At 47.2% G+C, this 15,682-nt stretch overlaps 1 protein-coding gene across 1 annotated transcript in view; it reads right to left on the bottom strand.

Annotated features, from left to right (window-relative positions):
• Dpysl5 (dihydropyrimidinase like 5) overlaps positions 1–9,300 on the bottom strand; it is an 81,807-nt gene extending 72,507 nt beyond the window's left edge. The window contains exon 1 of the mRNA XM_048436608.3: positions 9,164–9,300. The gene's annotated coding sequence lies outside the window, so the exon portion shown is untranslated. The remainder of the gene's footprint in view (positions 1–9,163) is intronic.
• Between the last annotated feature and the right edge of the window lie 6,382 nt (positions 9,301–15,682).

The raw sequence follows: 15,682 nt of genomic DNA on the forward strand, positions 1-15,682 counted from the left end.
TCAGGCAAGATGTCGAACTACACTAAGCTTAACTCGCCAGGCTGTGCCAGTTAACAGGCTCCTGACTGTGGGCACTGTCTTCTCAGACACCATGAATGACCTCAAGCCCAAAGCTGGCTCTTCTCTCACAGCAGGGAGATAGTTCTCCCTCAGTGATGACCAGTTCTAGGCACTACCTGCTAATAAGAGATAGCATCATTAGAGAGAACTTACTGATAAAAACCAGCTTTTTCTTCAGGTCCTCTGCCTTCCTAAATTCTTATCACAGGTCTTGACTGGTTACCTCAGATAATTTTTAAAAAGTTTTATTACTTATTTTTATGTGTATGGGGATATATATACACATATATGTATATACATACATATATGTGTATATATATATGTGTGTGTACGACATGCATGAAGTACCTGTGGAGGCCAGAAGAGAGCATAAGATCCCCTGGAACTGGAGTTACAGACAGTTATGAGCTGTCATGTGGGTGCTGGGAATTGAACTGGGGTCCTCCAGAAGAGCAACCAGCAATCTTGACTACTGAGCCATCTCTCCATCCACCCTAGACAGTTTTATGCCAACTTTCTCACAAATTATGTGATGACCAACTTGCCAACTAGGTTGTCTAGGATGCATTCTCTGAGGAGGAAGTTCAGGGGCAGAGCCCTGGCCAAGCCTGCACAAAGTGTTGGGTTCCCTCTCTAGCACTGAAAAGAAAAATCTCTAATCGCACAGATTTGTGAAGTTGATTAAGTAAAGAAACTGACATGTACCTATAACTCCCTATATTTAAGAATCATTGCTGGGCCCAGGGATGCACACCTTTAATCCCAGCACTTAGGAGGCAGATGCAGGTGAGTCTCTGGGTTCAAGGCCAGCCTGGACTACACAGCAAGTTCCAGACCAGTCAGGGCAACATAGTGATGCCCTATCTTAAAAACAAAAAGAAAGCTCCTAATAGTTACTATGGATGAAATCATACACCCGTGACAGGCTACTGTGGACTCAAGAGACACAGTTACTTTTTGCTCAAAGATAAAGTATTTGGGGCCAGTGGGATGGCATAAAGGTCCCTGGCACTAAAGCTCACAACCCGAGTTCTATCCCAAGGACCCACAAAGTGGAAGGAGAGAACTAACCCCCATAGATTGTTATTTTTTTAAAGATTTATTTATTATGTATACAGTGTTCTGCCTCCATGTACTTATGCATGCCAGAAGAGGGTGCCAGATCTCATTACAAATGATTGTCAGTCACCATGTGGTTGCTGAGAATTGAACTCAGGACCTCTGGAAGTGCTCTTAACCACTGAGCCATCTTTCCAGCCCCTGGATTGTCATTTGATTGTGCAAGTGTACTAAAATGCACACACACACAATTTAAAAAGTTAAAAAAGAGGAACATGAGGACCTTGGGAGAGGGTTGAAGGAGAGACAGGGAGGGGAGCAGAGAAAAATGTAGAGCTCAATAAAAAATCAATAAAAAAATAAAGATAAGTCAAAGATGGAAAAAAAGTTAAGAAAAGAAAGTCAAGAGAGTATCGGGTTACCTTGGGAGAAATGTTAATAACTGCAAACAGGCACAGGAATTTTTGACTATGTATTTGGTCGTCTAATCCTTTGAAGATGATTATTATATGATATGTTTAGCTTGCAAAAATCATCAAGCTATACACTTTGGTGCTTTTCTGAACATCTATTAGGTTTCACTAAAATGTGTGTGTGTGTGTGTGTGTGTGTGTGTGTGTGTGTGCACATGCACACGCCTGAAAGTACAGCTCAGTGGTCGAGCACTTGCCAAGAATGCACAAGGTCCTGGGTTCAATCCCTGCCATCAAAATATCTACACACTTAAGCAAGCATACATATGTGTTTTTTTATCTTTTCTGATGTTTATTTCTTGGGGGGGGCATGCATGACAAGGCATGACCATGTGGGTTCCAGAGATTGAATTCAGTTGTCAGGCTTGGCAGCAAGTGCCTTTACCTGCTGGGCTGTCTCAGTGGACCATAAACCATTTGAAAACTATTTGGGTGGGGGAGGGGGCTACTAGGACTTGACTCAGAGACTTTTGTATGCTGAACAAGCACTCGACCATTGAACAATAATCTCAGCCCCCACAAATTTCAAATACATCCTCAGTCACTCTGCCTGTCTCTCCCACAGTTGCCATTTTACATATATGCTTGGCCACATGGGAACTTGGCAAACCTAAGCCAGTCCGTGTAACATCTCTCAGATGGGATGGAATCTGCACATGCTAGAGACAGCTGTTTGATTTTAAAATACGAGGTGGCATTCGGGTTGTATAACAGAACCGGCAAATCAAACCACGCAGACAGAAGTCTGAACTAGTGAAAACGAGAAAGGAGGCAGCTTTGGAATCAATGGAGGGCCTTGCTCTCCAGAAGGACAAAGGGAAAGACAGGACCAGACAAAAGGAGAGAGAATAAAGACCCCAGGCCTGAGAAATCCCTGCAAGCCAATGGCGGATTTGAAATCAACAAAGGGGCAGCCTGGAAATGGACCTTGGTGTGACACAAGAATAGTGTGACTGAGTGCTGGGCACTGCTAATATGTGGGGGACACACATTCACACACAACTAACGCAGTGACAGACCCAAAACACTGTGCCAAGCCAAGGAAAATGGACAGATGTCGTGGGTGGGAAGTGACAATGCTCAATTCAGAATGGGGAAATGCTCTTTTTTCCCTCCCTACGAGAAACTGGCCATTCACAAAATCTTAACTTCATTTAGCTCAAATGATTGTAAATTTAAATAAGGAACCAGAGGTCTCAATGGCTGGAAAAATTCCATGAAATATTATCTAAATCGGTCAGCCAGTTGCTCTCCCAGTACCGGCCGTTAGGTGCTTAAGTCTGAGCAGCAGTTTGTGTTGAAAACAGAGGAACAATTGCATTTTAAACATGGTGAGGCATACTTCTGGGTAATTTCAGGGCCTACCACTCAATTTGTTACATCTATTTTGGGCTTTCTTTAAAAATCTATTTTATTTTTTATTTGTATGTGTGTGCATTTCGATGTTGATGGAGGCCAAGCAAGGACATCCAATCCCCTGGAGCTGGAGTGACATGTAATTGTAAGTCGCCCAATGTGGGTGCTTAGAACCAATCTCCACTTCTCTGCAAGAGTAATAAAGCACTTTTAGCCACTAGCCATCTCTCCAGGCCCTAGTTTTGGTTTGTTTATTTATTTGTGAGACAAGAGCTCCTGTAGCTAAGGCTAGCCTTGAATCTGGTACGCTGCCTTAACTCCTGATTCTCTTATCTCTACCTACTAATTCCTGTGATTACAGGTGTGCCACAGTACCCGCGAAAATTCTTTAGGTCACTATAAACCTTTTACCCAGCTAGTACGTTTTTTCAGTTTGGAGTAGTGTTTAAGCGCATGGAATGTGTAGATTTCGTGTGACCTTGATTAGGTTACCACGTCCTAGTACTGAGTTTATCACTTCAGTTGCCCAGGATGGATGCTGAGGGTGTGCTCATCGGCCATCAGTTGGCTATAAGCAAAGAAGACTTTGAGACTTTCCTCAATCGTGTGAACGGTGTTCATCTCTAATCAGCTGAATAAAGAAAAAAATCAGGCTGACATCCCCAGGGAAAACCTAGAAGCGATTTTAGCTCATGACTAGACCATCAGCTCCCATATTTCTAACACGCCAGCCTGCCCTAAGAATGATCAGATGTGCTAGCTCCCAAGCCAGTCTGACAACACAAGCTCTAAGCAGACTCCTGGGGTTTGAGCACAGACTAAAACTTCCTTCTCTGGGTGAGAGAGCCTTCGTATTTCTGGGGCCTCATTCATAAGATGGTAATAACCGGGATCTACTCCTGAATAGAGAAAATGCTTTGAATGTGTTTGGAAAGTCAACAATTCTGAGATCTTTATTTCTTTACATGAGGTGCGCGTGTGTGTGTGCACATGTGTGTGTATGCACGTGTGTGTATGCACATGTTTGTGTGGATGTGAACACATACACTTTGGATGATTATGCATGGGAGGTACAGGGGAGACCAGCGGTCACTGCTGAGTTCTTCTTCAATGGTTTTCTATCTTATTGTCTGAGACAGAGTCGCATTGAACACAGTTGGCCAATGAGAGCCAACCCGCCTGTCTCCCCAGATTACAAACTACATCTAGCTTTTACATGAACCCCAAATAAGGCCTTCATGCCTGCCCAGCAGGCACTTTACCGAATGAACCCTCTCCGTAGTCCCAGGATCTATATTTCTTAGCTGGAAACTCAGAGTTATTATATTCCCAACATTTTATCATTAACTAAGCATGGTCACTCTTCCCACCTCCTGGGGACAACATCCCTCAGGTATTTGATTGCTCCTTTGGATAGTATGGGAGGGTAAGACAACAGGCTAACCCCATACATAGGGGCGATTCACCAAACCTGAGATTTGTGCACTTCTGGAATCTTCTTAAACTCTCCAAGTTCTCAGCTGCTCAAAACAGTTGTGTGTTAAAGTCATGTTATTCCTGCTATTTTTGAGGGTGGGGCTTCAGAGGAGTCCTAACTGCACTCTGGGTTCCCACTAGTGAAAATCACAAGGCAGAAGCCTGTCCTGGGGAATAAAAGACCAGACAAGGCTTAATGTTGCTATGTGGGCATAGGTTACGAGGGAGAATGTGATGGTGGTGGTAGTGACATCATTTTTATTGACCACTTGTTAGGTACCAGCCAATGCTCTCAGATCTACACACCTATTAAATCATCCCATCTTCTGGTACACACTGCACCCATCAACGAACTACATTTACTGTATGTGAAAGACAACTCACCTAAGGTTGGGCACATAGAAAATAGCAGTGGGTCAAGGATCTGTTCTCCCACCACCTCTGAGCCTGAATTTTAAGTACAGGCCTATAATATGGAAGGAATAAGGGGACAAATGATTGACAGCAGTTTTTTATAGGCACTAGTGATGCTAAGGGTTGGCCAATTTATTTTAAATAAGATAAGCTTCAAAGGCTGAAATGGGACAAATCATAAACATACTTTCCTGAATTTATTTTGCAAAACCGACAGCAGCTTTCATACATATCAAAGTCCATAAAGTTCATACCTCAGCCTTTCAACCTTTGTCTTCCTGTAAAAACATTGAAGCACTCATAAATGAGTTCTTATTTACTCACAAGCAGTGCAATAAATCAAATATCTGTTTTATTAAAAAAAAAAATAAAGAGCCAGGTGGTGGTAGCACACACCTTTAATCCCAGCACTTGGGTGGCAGAGACAAGCAGATCTACATGAGTTCGAGGTCAGCCTGGTCTACAGAGTGAGTTCCAGGACAAGCTCCAAAGCTACAGAGAAACCCTGTCTCAAAAAAAAAAAATCAATAATAAATAAATAAATGATAGTGAAATACACTTATTTGCCATCATATGGCACCGATTTCTTTCTACAGTACTTCACATTGACACGGCATTCTGTATGATGGCTACCATAAACTTATTCTTTTCTGAAACTGAGGTTTATAGAGGAAGGGGGGAAGATACCAGATCCTATCAGAACCTTGGAAATTATTTTTATATGAGAAAGATAGACTCAGATACTGTAGTCGTACAATTCCAGCTTGCCACTTCTTACTATTTTTCTACATTCTACTTAAAAAGAAAAATATGGAAGAAAACATAGTTTGCCTTTGCCTTGGAGATTTGCCCATGGCGCTGAGCATCTGAATTCCTGCTCAGAGGAGCCGAGAGGAGGCCGAAGGAGCGTGGACATGGAGAGAGGCGAAGATAGCAAAAATGAAGGCTACTCCAGGTTCCCAAGGCTAATTTTAATTTTGGTCGGCTGTGTAACTCCACCTTGCATGCAAATTGTTTACAGAGATAGAAGCATGCAGCACACAGCAATCAAGCAACCACACAGGCTAACACCACAGTGGCCTAGAGGCCACGCTGAAAATCCTGGGGTCCCTGGGTCAACTACAAAATTGTGTATTTAACTGAAGTCCCTGGTTTCATGGGAATGAGTTAAAAATGGCAGCCTACAAGTCGTTTTCTAGGGCCGCCTGTCTCTGTTCTTCCCGGGTTCTATGTTCTAGGGGTTTCATGCGGAGCAGCCCCAGCAGAAGCGGGGGTAGGGAATGGAGAGTTAGGGGAACTAGGGGGTGTGTGCTTTCTCCTCCTCTTTCTTACAAAAGCCAACTTAACACACCGGCACCCCGTATCCACCATCCCCTTCCTGAGGGTGGTGTTGGATATTCTCATAGAATCAACCTTCTTGAGAAGTCCATAGGATTGGCCGACACGGCGGCTCATACTTATGATTGTGGCTCTAGAAAGTGTGGAGAATTGCTGCAAGTTTGAAGCCAATTTGGGCTAAACTGCCTCTAAAAAACCAAACCAAAATAAACCCTCAAATTCACAGGTTTGTAACAAACAGAGCAAACCAACAAAATGGTCCCTTTCAAAATGTTTTCTTTTGGGAAGAGAGGGAAAAAAAGCATTTCTTTCACAATAAAAGCTCTCTATTGTCAGCTTTATGTGTCTGTAATGTTAAAATTCTAGTTTTTATATGCTGGGATGAATGTATTCAGATATAATTACAAATGGATTGTGTTGTGTTTTGTGTGTGTGTGTGTGTGTAAGATTTAATAAAACTACAGTAAAAAATAATTCAGCAAGCAGCATCCCAGCTAGCCTTTGGAGACTAGCTGTAAATTCCGAGATGTACCATCTCAAATAATCACCTTTTAAAACCAACAAGCTCGGACTTACTAATTTCCTAATTAGATTGCTGGGGTTTCAAATGGCCCGGAGATGGGTGATCACAGACTGGCTGGGAATGAAAACCCCAAGGTTTCAAGGCTGGGTTACGAGGGCCAAACAGCCCACCAGTTAATTTGATGGCAAACCTAGATAACGTAGGTTCTATGTTTTGCCATTTAGTTTCTCAATCCCGCAATGCAAACATGTCTGGTTCACTTTTTGTTTTTTGCAAGTCAGTAATAATTGAACGTTATGCCTAAGATTTACTTTAGCTTATCAGTCACAGAATTAAAACTACAAATAACAGAATTCAGGCTTTTGGCTGTTAGTTCGCATGTCTGGGTGCTACAGCCGACATGCAATAGAGAGGGCGTAGACTGGAGACCTCAGCGTGTGTTTACTCTCTGCTCATCAGCTTTCCTATGGGCAAGCAGCCACTTCTTATATACCATAGCCATCTCTTAGGTCAGGAGACAATATGCGTGTAATCTGCAAAGGATGCCCTCGCTTGGGTGTGGTCACCTGCAAAGGGAAGCTTTGAGTCCCCCGCGGCAAGTTCTAAAACCCAAGAGCCGCACCCTTGAAGTGTAATCCCCCACCCTAAGGTTTCTCCCCAATTTACCCCGAGCCTCACCAGCCCTGAGGGCTCATTTAAGAAGCACAACAGTCCCCAGACTTGGGCTCAGGCGGTCTGGGCAAACAAAGCCGGTTTTGCACCAGGGCGACCTTCGGCCTCTGGGACTTGCATCTCTGCCATGCTGCTCCACGCCACTATCTAAAGTCGTCAATCGCGTGTGGCGGGGACAGAGACGTGGCAGCCGGAGCAACACTAGAAGCCGGGGGCGGCGGCTCTCCCCAGGCTCCACAGCCCGGGGGACACATGCGACTCCCACTCTGAATTCCCAGGGGTGCCAGGTGTCCTAAGGCAAATCCCAGAGACAGCACGTGCTCTGAGGTTTCTCAGAGAGCGTTTTCTGCACCAGAGCACCTCACACTTGAATTCTAGGGTGGGGGGCCTTGCTTCGACGACGAGTGGACATATGCAGGCTATTGTTCTCGGGGGTCTCCGGGGCGGGAGACGAACCCCCCCATCCACCTCCCGGGCAGCATCTGCCGCTGGGCAAAGCCTTTCAGCTAAACGCGAACAGGGTGTGCCGGGGGGCGCTGCGGATTATCATAAAATTCTAAACGAGTCCCCGTGGGCTATTTCCAAGCTTAGAAACAAAGCTCCTAGCCGAGCCAGCCCAGCCCCGTCGGGGACCCGCCATTGGAGCTCCCTAGCCCAGTCCGAGGACCACGCCCAGTCAGCGTCTTAGGCCGTAGGCTACTGGCCTAGAGCTGAGGGTCTTCAGGCAAAGACTTGCCCCTCCTCAGCTGCCTGCCCTTCCCCCGATGGAAACCCCCCCCCTTCATCAGAACCCCTCCTCACACAGCCTCAGTCTCCTCCCCACGCCTGACTACACTACTCGAACTCGGGAGGTCTGCACCCTCCCTCGTCTCTCCTCCCCTCTTCATTCTTCAGACGAGCCTCGCCCCGCGCCACCTGCGAGGAGCTTCAGACCCGTCCCCCCTCCCCACCCACTTCTCAGTCCTTCCCGAGCCAAGGCCGCCTCCCTCAGATTCGATCACCTGTCCCCACCCAGCACCCCGGTTTTCTTTTTGCTCAAATCCAGGCCTCCCCCCTCGTTTGTCCCCTTCGCGGTAAGTCTCCGGGCAGCTTTCCAGACCCCGGGGCGTCGATGTCCCTTGCCCACTAAGATCGTTGCTGCGTGGCGTACTTGGCGACAGGGCACTAGCGGAGGGACCTAGGGCCATGCCGCTAAGGGCTAGGCAGATGCAAGAGGCCTTTGTGGTTCCCGCAGGTGCCTCGAAGGCCTCTGCTCTGCTGCGAGCGGGATAGAAGATACAGACAGTCCCCGGGTTTGGTCCAGGTTGGGCGAAAGGAACCGAGGACATGCATCTAGGCGTTGGGTGGGTACCAGGGACAGTGGCGATCCAGGGATATAGCGTGGGGCAGGTCGGTCACTAGAGAAACACTCCTCCGTAGTCCCACCCTTTTAGCCATTTACTGTACGTCGACCAGCTACGGCAGCGCGACTAGTAGGTGCTACGCGTGAATCCCTTCAACTCGGCCGCCCCCTCACCCTAGTTATTTGTAAATCTCTCCAGCACACATTCAACGCTTTAAGGCGCCGCGAGGCACCACTCCGAGCTCGGTGGGCGTACAAAGAACCTGACTAGCGCCCCACCTTAGTCCGGATGGCTGCCCCAATCCTAAACATCTCTCTCCGCGGCCCGGAGAGCCTAGGCGCATCCCAATTCCCTCCCTTTTGTGCGCTTCGTGGAGAAACAGAGAGAGCGGGATGGATGCACCAGCCCGGGAAGGTTAAGCCCACCACCCTCCCCTTGCCATCACCCACTCCTCCAGGATGCTGCGACTCTGCGGGTCCGTCGGTCGGTCTGTGGGTCTCGCCGCGGCGCGGTAGCTGCGGATGCACTGGGCGGGAGCGGCTGCTAGCGCGCTCACTCGGTGGCCGCCTTGCGCGCCTGGAGCTGGAGTCCCGAGTGACGAGCGGGGGTGGGGACGAGGGTGGGGGCTGGGAGCCGCTTGGGCCAATCACCGATCCGAGGGCTCCGCCCCAGCCCTCGCCACCTCGCGCTAGCAGGTTAGGGGGGGAGGCGGGTCCAGCAGCGCCCCACATCCTTCGCGCGGCCGCCGCCTTTGGGACTACAAATCCCGACAGTCCCTGTTGCAGGACCGGGGTCCGAGAGGGGACAGAGGGCACTGCCCCAGAACCTCTCCAGCCCCCAGCCCTTTAAGCGCCATTCTCCGCGTTCCTTTTCTGCCCCATGGTAACTAGCGACACTTCACAAAGCCTGGGCACTGAGGCGTGCTGCTGTACGGGTCCCCTGGGAGGGTATGGGGCGGCTCCCGAGGACACACCGCCTCCCCTCCCCCTGCAAGACCCCACCCGAGGGGCTGAAACAATGCGATGGCGGCGGATCTCCGAGGCTGTGGGTCCCCACTTGCACCACCGGGTTAGCGCCCTACCGAGTCTGACGTTGTCGGGACTGCAGGTTGAAGAGGTCGTTGCAAGAAAACTGTTCCCATAGACCACGGGAACAACCACTCTGGGTCGCCTCGGTTCACATCTGCCCACTCCGTTGTCTCTAACCCACAGTTCGTTCTCTGGATGACTACAGTTTTCTGCAGCGCAGCGCCCAGGTTCAAGATGCCTACCCTATTTTTGACAGCTCCTTTAAAAGATAATGAAATCTCTGCGGAGTGTGTGTGTGTGTGTGTGTGTGTGTGTGTGTGTGTGTGTGTGTGTGTGTTAAACTCAGTTCACGTCAGCGTCACCTATTCTTGTTTTATTTCCTGACTGCTGTTTTAAGGGTCTTGTTTTGTAGCCCCCGCTAGCCTAGAACTTGTAGTGATCCTCCTGCCTCCGCCTCCCGAGTGCTGGGATTACAGATGTTTACCACCGCCCCCAGCCCAGTTTCACCTTTGTGCACACTTGATTTAACAAAAACCAATCCTGTAAAAGGAGTCAGAGGAGCCCCTCTCCCTTAACTGACCTAACGCCCAAGCCTTTCCCTGAGCTGTGTGCTAGTCTGTAGTTGGGGTGACAGCTTAAATATGGCTTTACAATTTGCCTCTTTTCATTTGATGTCACCCCAAAGGTGTTGCGAAACCGTGTTGAAATGCAACATCAATCCTGCCCCTCACCCCTACGCTGGATTCCTGGGGATCTCCAAAAGCTGTTGAAGAAGAGGCTTCCTTCCAGGGCTTCCCTTGGTTCCGCGGGTGGTGGTGTGGGTGTGAATCCGGCTGCCTTTCTGAGGTGTTTTTCAAAACAGGGATATTTTCAGAGGAAACCGTACTTTATCATTTCGGTTGAAGGGAGCGGGATCCACTGAATTTTAACAAAATGTACATCAGCTTGTGAAACCCCAGTCATTCTAAGTGTGGGGTCCCACTGGGCAATCCATTCTGGATAAATTTAGGGTCACACAACTTGCATGCAGGGCAATGATTTTTAACCTTCCTAAAGCTGCGATCCTTTAATACAGTTCCTCATGTTGTGGTGACCCCCTCAACCATGAAAGTATTCTATTGCTACTTCATAACAGTAATTTTGCTACTGTTATGAATCGCAATGTAAACATCTGTGTTTTCCAACGCTCTTCGTTTGACCCCCAGGTTGAGAACCGGGGATCTAGGAGCCACTGGGTTGCTCCCTTTGGTCTCCAGTTCTGAGAGGAAAAATGTTTTTTCTGCTTTCTCTCGGTCCTGTGTTTTCCTGTAGAACCTACAGTCAAGTTTAGGGCCGTCCTCAAAACACTTCTAACCCTAGAAAGTCTGGGATGGGTCTGTGAAAATTGCTCCAGCTTGGGGCCCTGCCTATGGTCTCCCCAGTTGCCCAGGGAAATTTTTGCAAAATGCCTCTCGCTTCTGGAAGATGTAGTTAATCACCCAGCTAGCTCATAGCAGGAAGAGCTTCTTATCCCCTTTTGCCTAAGGTGGAGGGAGCCCCCTAGTGGCAGCTAGCGTTTTCTGCAGCATTTAGTTGAGCTGGTACTTGAGTGCTTGCTTTCTCAGCCTGCCTATTTCTGACGGTTAGTTGGCCTACAACGCTGATAAAAATCTCACCCAAACCTGAGATTTCAGGTATCTTCAGTACTTAGCTTTTACCTATTTTGTTTAGTTTATTTTCTCTTTTTCTTTAATTTGAGCGTAGCGTCATCTGTCTCTGGATGTGGACCCTTGTTGCCATGACATTATGGATACTTGACTTTGGCAAAGAAGCCCATCCTGAGCCTTAGCAGAGTCATCATGCATTTCAGGAGGGAATTTGTGTAAAGGGCATAGCATACATAGTACACACCCACACGTGTAACTATTATTTATTCAAAGTTGTAGAACAGTGTGAGGGATATGAAAAAATACAACACTTCCATGATAATAGCCACAGAGATTAATTTGGTGTAACTTACTAAAGACCTCCTTAAAGGTCAGATAAAGTAGATGAAATCAGACAAGGGAGAAACGGGTTCCGGACCCATCACCACGGAATGGAGGAGCCATGTTTCCTGTGGCTGTTGACTTGATGGGTGGTTCTGAGCAGGGCGGGTGTTTGGGAGACAGCTGAGGACCCTCCCAAAGCTTCAAACCCAAGACCATTCGTGAATGGAGGTGGTGGGAAGAGAAGGGAATAGGCAAAGATTGGGGCCAGATCCCGCAAACCCCAAGGCTACTAAGTGTTACAAGTCCACACGCACTAGGATTGAAATAACCTACAACAAATGAGAACAAGGAACACGTCGGGACTGTCATGAAAGGAGGAGGAAGTACTTAAACTCTGGCTGCAAGCAGGGTCAGTTAGATCGTCCACAACGCATCGTTCCATCCTGACAGCGCCACCCAGCCAGGTAACGGTACTCACTTCTTACCGGTTCAACCAGAGATGTCCAGAAAGTCACGCTGTTCTGAGGAGCAGAAAAAGAATTCTGAAGGACACCTGCTTGATGGAAAGCCAACCTCTGCTGCTGCTTGCTCCTCCTCCCGCTCCAGGTGACTGACTCTCCCAGTAAGTAGTAAATGATCGCGGGATGGCTTGCTGACGTTCCACTGGCCTCGGACAGTCTAGCACCTCCCTTTTCAACTGTTTCTCCTCTGGTTCCTTCTGGGAAAGGGGTTCTCCAGGACAGCGAAGAGCTGTGTTAAGATTCTTCTTCAACTAAGCCAGGCATGGTGGTGTACACCTTTAATCCCAGCACTCAGGAGGCAGAGAAAGGTGGATTTGAGGCCAGCCTGGTTCATAGTGAGCTCTGGACAGCCAGGACTACACGGAAAGAGTTTATTTCAATCTTCATGCCCTGGAAAAGGTTCTTCATCAGCCTGCTCTTTTCACCTCCTATTCCATCACATTTATCAGCAACAAATCTATGTGGAGAACACTTTGAACTCTATTTAGCCATGAAAATAACTGTGAGCTGAGACTCAAATCTCTGTATCTAGGTCATTGTCACAGAGCAGGAGCCAAAACAGGGACAAGAAAACAGAGAAATGGGTATTGAGAGAGGGAGAAAGAAGACAGAAAGCATGGAGATCTAAAGATCTGTAGAGATGGGGTAGAAGTGAGATGGGGCAGGGGTAAGATGGAAAGAGTCAAGGCTGAGCGCTTGCCTGGTGTTTGTGAGGTCCTGCATTCAGTTGCCACAAGGCAAACAGACAATCAGATCCATACATGGGCAGTGGGAAATGAGACCCATCCAGCTTGACACAGGCGACACAGGAGAGAGGACCCCGGAGGGGTTAGTGCTAGTGCGTTGTCGCTGTCTGAATGCTGAGAGCACTCTGGAAATTAAAGACCATTTCTTCTAGCCTGTGGTGTGATTGTAGTTATCGTATTTATTTTTAATTCAAACTCGAAAGAAAAGTTCGTCCTCTTTTCCAATCAGAAGGCTCACACCCCGCATGCTGGATGAACCGCAGGATGATTCCAGCAGTTCTAGCCCCGTATTTGAAATCCACAACGTGAAACTTGCCTGTCTTCCATGCACACAGATTCTTCAAGTCAGAAGGAACCTAGAAATCGCTGAGTCTCACAATGCCAACATTATACAGACAAGGATAATGAAGCTTTGTTTTCTGCTCTTTTTCTCCCTCAACAAAATTCACTTGTGTACTAAGCAAGAATAATAATGAGGGCAAGAAAGCAACTCTTAGGACCACCTCAGAGAACGGGGAGCTTAAGAGAGAGTGCTGGAGTTATCTATTTGTCCTGCACCTGTCACACCCCACAGCGCACTGCCTCGTTAGCCCCTTGGGGAGCTGAGGACATTGGAAAATCCAGCTCTGCTCCCGATTAGTTTAGAAAAATTTATTTTTTAAAGACGCAGTAAAGAATCTTTTACTACTTGATTGGTTTAATGCTCTGGTTAATCTCCACTGTCAGTTTGGATGTGTTCAGACTCATGTTGGAAACAGATCTAGAGTGTTTCTGAAAAGTTTTAACTCAGGGGTGGAGACCTGTCTTGAATATGGGAGGTGTCATTCCGTGGACTGGAAAAGGGAGGAGGTTTGCAGGGTGTTTCTCTCTTTCCTGGCTGTGGGTGAAGTGTGGATGCAGTGTGGACTAAGTGTGAATGCAGTGTGGACGAAGAGTGGATGCAGTGTGGACTAAGTGTGAATGCAGTGTGGACGAAGCGTGGATGCAGTGTGGATTAAGTGTGAATGCAGCATGGCCTGCAGCCGGAGCTGTTCTTGATGTCCCTGCTTCCCTCGTGACAACCTGTATTGCCTCAAGCTGAGAGTCCAAGTAAACCCTCCCTCCCTTCCACTGTGTGTCAGACATTTTGCTTCAGCACTGAGGACAGAAATGAAGGCCCTCTCATGAAGCCAGCCCAGCAACATGACTAGCTACCTCCTTCTACAACTTACTGAATTTTCAAGCTAGGAGGTGAAACAAACCCCGTCTTTCCTTAATTTAGTCTGTCAGGTGCTTTGCAACATTAAGTGTAGCTAACATACTCGCTTGCTCACTTGTTCACCCACACTTAGTCACCTAAATAGTCTACGTGACTTTGAAGTTCTTTATCTTTGCACTGCACAGTTACATCTCTACCCGTTTTGTTTATCTGTTTGCAGGTTTTTTTGCTTGTTTGTTTTAGACCGAGTCACTCTATACCCCTGGCTGTCCTGGAACTTACTCTGTAGACCATGCTGGTCTCAATTCACATAGATCTGCTTGCCTCTGCCTGCTGAATGTTGGAATTAAAGGTATGCACCACCATGCCTGACTTTTTGGTCCATTTTTTAATCAGTGTGTGTCAAAGGTATAATGTCTGTGTCTCTATCTTTTATTTTTCTTGCATCAGTATGCCTATTTGCTCCAGCCCCATTTGTTGAAAAGACTGTCCATTTTCTATTGAGTTACCTTTGCTTCTTGCTAGAGATTAGTTTCTTAAATTTGTGTGAATTTGTTTTTCTGGTGTCCTGGGAGAAGAACACCTCTCTCCTGATTCAGAAACTACCCTCCAGGCAGGGACTGATGGTCATGCAAAGTGTGACTCTACTGTCAAGGATGTCATTGCCCTTGCTTTGTCCAGAAATATTCAAAATCATATTAACTAACCACAGGTGCTGTTGGCAGAGGTGGTTTATTCATTTCCTGGTCGCCCAGAACCGAAATAATTACACAGAAACTGTATTAATTGCAATGCTGTTTGGCCAATAGCTTAATCATATTCCTAGCTAGCTCTTATATCTTAAATTAACCCATTCCTATTATTTATATTTTACCACGAAGCTTGTGGTTTACCAGTAAGGTTCTGGCATCTGTCTCTTTCGGTAGCTACATGGTATCTCTCTGACTCCGCCTACTTTTTCCCAACATTCAGCTTAGTTTTCCAGCCTAACTCTATTGTGCCCTGCTATAGAACCAAAGCAGCTTTATTCATTAACAAAACACATTCACAGCACACAGAGGAAAATCCCACATCAAGGTGCCATTCTTCCTTTCTTTTTTTCTTAATGAAAAATAGATTCTTCTCTCACACAATATATCCTAACCACAGTTTCCCCTCCCTCCACTCCTCCCAGTCCCTCCTCCCCGGAGCCATTCCCCTTCTGTGTCCTCCAAGAGATGACAGGCAATCAGGACAAAACAAGACACAATAAGATGAGGCAAAAGCCTTCATCTGGAGGCTGAGCAAGGCAACAGAATAGGAGTAATAGATTTCTAACAGCAGGCAAAATAGCCAGAGACACACCCACTGCCATTGTTAGGAGTCTCACAAAAACACCAAGCTAACAGCCAGAACATCTATGCAGAGGACCTGGTCCAGACCCATGCAGGCCGTGTGCTTGCTGCTTCAGTCTCTGTGAGCATCTGGGTCCTACTTAGTTGATTCAGTGGACTAAGTTCTCTGGT

This window comes from Myodes glareolus, chromosome 6 (genome assembly GCF_982192425.1).
Source record: "Myodes glareolus chromosome 6, mMyoGla1.1, whole genome shotgun sequence".
NCBI classification, from domain to species: domain Eukaryota; kingdom Metazoa; phylum Chordata; class Mammalia; order Rodentia; family Cricetidae; genus Myodes; species Myodes glareolus.